The following is a 5,241-nucleotide window of genomic DNA, read 5'->3' as shown; positions in this document are numbered from 1 at the left end:
GCGCCACGCTAACTGCGCCACCGCCTCCTGGGCACCGGCAGCGATCGCGGCGCCACGCAAACGGCGTAAGTCGAGTTCGGGAATACTTCCCCCGGACTACCCTCCCGAGCGACGCCGCCCCCCGTGATTGACAGCTCGCCAAGCCAACGGGAAAGGGGAGAGCGCTTCGAGAGGGATCGGCCAATCGGCGAGGGGAGGGGCGGGAGCGGGGTGCCGCGCAAGGGCTGCTGGGAGTTGTAGTCACGGCGGAGCCACCGGCAGGAAGGGCGTGGCGGCGTGCGAGCCGCGCGAGCCCTGCTGCAATCCCGGCCCGTCCCACCGGGAGGGAGCGCTGAGTGCAGCTCCCGCAGCGGCACCGGGAGGGAAAAACGTGGATACGTCTGAAGAGCCAGGGGGTGGCAGTGTTGGCAAAAGGCCGCTTTGGCTGCAGCTCAACCCGCGTGAAATGGCAGCGGGCTGCGAAGCATCGCAGGCGTTCCGCCTTCACTTCGTGCGCGTCCGTGAGCTCTGTCCTCAAAGCTGTTCGTTCAGAACTTCGTTTTACAGCCCCAGAAGTGAATCCCTGCCTCCCGCTGTGTGACTGGCGCAAAAGGAGAGGAGGAATTCCCCGCACACCTCGCTGTGTGAAGGGCGGATCGACCATTAGCCCTAATGATCTGCCTCCGTCTCACCAGCCATTAATTTCTTTCGCTGCGGTCGGAGTTCTTACAGAAGATAATTAATTGTTGCCCTTGCGTCTGTCCAGACTCTTAATTAAACAAATAACAACTGGTCTCCATTCCGCCACCCTCACGGCAGGGCTTTATCTTCTCTTCTCAGATGCCATCCTGGAGGGACCTGGAGCTCCGCGCAAACCAGGGCTGCAGATGCCCTTGACATGGAAGTGGAGAGGAAACTGGGGCAGAGGAGGCTTCGTTTGGGGTTGTTTTTTTTTTCAGAGCTGGTGACAGAGAGAACCGAAATGGAAGGGAGCTGAGGGGAACTGCTGCCTCTGCACGGCAGTCTAAGGAGCTCACAGGGGGCACTGGAAGCACTGTGGGGAATGTAAACAAGGCACCGTGCTCCCAGAGCCGTATAAACACGTATAAACTGTGCACCTCACCGCACAGGGCTGCTGGATTTTCAGTCTGAAGAGAGCGAGGGGTAAAACTGCCTGCGAGCTGCACTTGTTCTGCCTGCAACGCAGAAGGGAAAGAAGTTGAAGTCAGATAGAAGGCACTGCTTAATGCTGGCAATAAATACAGAGCTCCCATTCTGCCCTCAGATTACACAGAAAGGAAATTCAGTGCGTCAATATATACATATATATATAAAACTTTAGAAAAATAATGAGAAAGTTCAGCTTACACCGCATGCCACAGTGGAGTCAGAGCACACGTGTGCAGGCTCATAGACATCAGCCTTGCTGTGAGAGAGAAGCTGCAGACACCTGACCGGCTGGAGCTGGACCAGGATTTGTTTGCAGGTGGAAGAGGTTCGAACAGAGCAGCTGAAATGAAATGTAATGGCGTGCGTCCTTTATCTCCCACTTCCCTGTGCTGACAGATCAGAGGAAAAAGAAAATCACGTGGCAGGGAAAGCCTGGTGTGCATCCATTTTGCTCAGCCATGAGTTGGAAGTGGGGATGAGGGAACAAAGTGCAAACACGGAGCTGATGGTGCTGAGTTATCAAATAAATACGCAGATGAGAAAGAAAGGGTCTAATAGAGAAATAGTCTCCAAATGTATAAAAGCTCCTTGGCCTTCAGCCGGCAAGGTTTGTGTTCCTGGTTTCTTTGTGAAAACCTACAGCAAACACTTTCCTTCTTCTCGTGCGCCTGCCCGGCTTTACCTCCCTGCACAGCATAAATGATGTTTACCTTTTGATGATTAATGTCTGCTGGGAAATATTCACATCAAAGGTACGCTGGAACAGCCGAGCTTTGCTGCAGACTCTATCAATAAGAGCAGTGAATTCTGCGTGACTTTTGTGTCAGCGCAGCGCCAGGCGTGTGCTGGGTCCTGTATTGGGGTGTGCTGGGTTATGACAGTCTGTGCTTCCATAGCCTGGAGGAGGTGGGGTCAGAGCAAGCAGGTGCCCATCGCACGGCTGCCTGCAGGAAAGGGGAATGCATTTCCAGGGACGTGTTTGTCTTTCCAGGGAAGACAATTATGACGTTAGATATGGAGGCAGCTGTATCCACAGGGCGGTTTTGCTCTCTGAGATACAAGCAGCTCTGGTGTATTATAACTTATATAATTTGCTTGATTGGACATTTTTAAAGCTCTGTCCGCCCTCTCATGCAGCTGCGTTGCTCTCCTTTTGCAGGCTAAGCAGCTTAAGCCTCATTTTGCTCTCTTGTGCAAGTTCCACGACTCGCAGAGAGCATCTCAGCCGGGCCATAAAACTGCAGGTAAGTGGGCTGCTCCCAGAGCACGTGAGCTGGAAAAAAACCCACCAAGGCTGGTGGATATTGGGATGCATGGACGTTTGCCAACATCACAGCACCGCAGTGCTGGCCGATTTACTCTGGAACACAGATTGAATCTCCAGGTCTCCGTGTCCTGATGGGGGAGAAGCAGGAATATCTTTCCTCTTTGTCACGAATTTGCACCAATTTCAGTCGTTCCCAGGGTGCAGTAAGTTGAAGGGCCTCTGTCTGCACAATGCAGCCAAGCAGCAAAGGAGCAAGCAGTCAGTTTGAGGGTGCATCGTATGGTGGGAACCTAAGAAAAAACTGTTCAGGGCAGCAGCTGTGGAGCAGGGGGAGCTCATATCATAGCTGTGTGCCGGACAGTTGGTGCCACCCATCACGAGTGCTGCTCAGCCCAGGCGTGAGGAGGTGGAAGAATCTGACCCTGTTATTTCAAGGCAACGCTGTACCAGTTTTAGCTTCTCTTAACTGTTTGTGGAAGAAAACCAGGGCCAGTGTTTGCTCCTGAACAAGTGTGCGGTTGTGTGCGAGCCGCTGGTGCCGTCCTGCTCCAGCTGAACGGCAGATTAAGTGCTGCCATCTCGGCCAGGCCTCTCACCCAGACATAAAGAAGCTCTCTCAAAACGAGGAACGTTCTGGATTTCTCACTTAATTGGTAAAACAGATTAATTTGACTACCGAGACCTAGAAGAAAGGAATTGACACACCTAGCTGGTGATTCACGTTAATGGATGCCTCTCGCTGATTATTTCCACCAGCGACGCTTCCTGCCCAGCTCTGCCAGAGGACAAACGTCGGCGTTTCCTGCAGCCTCCCCCGAGCTCTTTGGGAACCGATGCCATCAGCGGGAACGTCGCTGGTGTAAAGCAGCAAGCGTAACCTTCCAGAGCTCTTGAGTTTCAGCTGCCGTGCCAACAACCCGCCTGTTTCCCACACCAAGTGTCCCCGAGGGCCGGGGAGCGCATCTCTCACAAAAGGCCCGTTGCCTGTTTTGCTGTTAAATCAGCTCAAATCTCCCGCCAGCTCCGTGAGTTCCAGTCACAGCAGTGACGCTCGGGAAGAGCGCAACGGAGCCAAGAAATCAGGCTGGCAGAGCTGAGCAGCTACACCTGGGGTTTTAGTAGAACCTTCTCAGATTTCCTGGTGACTCAGACTACGCTGCTGACCGGGACGAAGGGCACCAGCAAGCATAGATGGGGTTACAGCAGCCTGCTGGCCCAGAATAGCAGCCAATGCCCACCAGCTCTGTCCCTGCTGGAAGCAGCTCTTCATACCCCACTGCCCCGTCCCCCTCTGTGAGCAGCTGCTGCGCTCCCCCAGTGCTCTGCAGTCCCCAGAGCCGTGCATGCTGAGAGTCTGCAGTGTCTCCAGCCCCGTGCTGCAGGGCACGGTGCCATGCTGTAGCACCCTGCTGCTCCCTTCCAGCAGCAGCACCCCCTTCTCCCCCTTCCTTTTGCACCTTGCATTACGGCCCCTTCGAGCCCTTGCACCCAGCACGGCCTCCATGTGCTCTGCACCCCAGCACCTCACCTTGCACCCCCCTTCCCTCCGATGCTTACAGCACGGCCCGCCTCTCCTCTGCACACCTTTCAGCTGAACCCACCCAGCCTCGGCACTCTCCTTGTCCCACAGCAAGGGCTGCTTGCACAGCCAGTGCCCTAAAACCCACGAGCACACCGAGCTGAAGTGCACTGGTTAACTTTTATTTCAGGTCTTTGCAGAGTTGGGTGCCAAGCAACAGGTCTCAAAGCAAGCACGCCCAGAGCTGGGTGCCAGCCTAAGCAGACGTGGGATCATCCATTGGTTCTCCTTTTGTTACTTAACTTGCTCAGTAACACGCGTGCGCGAGCTTGGTGCCAGCTCATTAACCTCAGGTGGTTGCTCATTATCATGTCAGATCTCCACCCAGGGCTTATCACTAATTACGCATAGCTCAGGCTAGAGAACATCCTTGCTTCTTTTTTTTTTGTTGTTCTAACATTAGAGCAGGCTTCTAGTGAGACGTTTGTACTTCCTCGTCCTTGCACTGTTTCACCATAACTTTTTGCACTGAGTCAACTACAGCCCCCCACTTCCCCACACCCAGCTTTGCACTGCACCTCTGCACCCCTTTGCAGTTGCACCCAGCCTTGCACTGCACGTCACCCCTGTGCAACCCTGCTTTGCAGTGCAACCCTCAGCCCCCATTTGCAGTTGCACCTTGCTTTTCAGTACATCCCACCTTGCACTTGCACCCCTCACTCTCCTCTTTACGGACTGCACCTCGCTTTGCACTGCACTCCATTTTGCACCACGCTCCTCACCTCCCATTCCCACTGCACCCCTCCAGTTACACCCCACTTTCCAGCACCCCCCCTTTGTCCTTTCACCCCTTATCCCCTCCTTAAAGTTACACCCCTCTTAGCAGCTGCACCCCGCTTCACAGCACTCCATTTTGCAGCTGCACCCTGCTTTGCATTGCACCCCTCACCTCCTGTTCCCACTGCACCCCTTGCAGTTGCATGCTGCTTTCCAGCACCCCCTTTATCCTTTCACCCCTTACCCCCTCCTTAAAGTTATACCCCGCTTTGCATCCCACCCTCACCTCCCATTCCCATTGCAGGCCTTGCAGTTACACCCTACTTTCCTGCACCTCCCTTCATCCTTTCACCCCTTATCCCCTCCTTAAAGTTATACACCTCTTAGCAACTGCACCCCACTTCACAGCACTCCATTTTGCAGCTGCACCCTGCTTTGCATTGCACCCCTCACCTCCGATTTCCATTGCACCCCTTGCAGCTGCATGCTGCTTTCCAGCACCCCCTTTATCCTTTCACCCCTTACCCCC

Source organism: Meleagris gallopavo, chromosome 25, assembly GCF_000146605.3.
Source record: "Meleagris gallopavo isolate NT-WF06-2002-E0010 breed Aviagen turkey brand Nicholas breeding stock chromosome 25, Turkey_5.1, whole genome shotgun sequence".
In the NCBI taxonomy this organism is placed as follows: domain Eukaryota; kingdom Metazoa; phylum Chordata; class Aves; order Galliformes; family Phasianidae; genus Meleagris; species Meleagris gallopavo.
Note: the sequence above shows the minus strand (reverse complement) of the source record.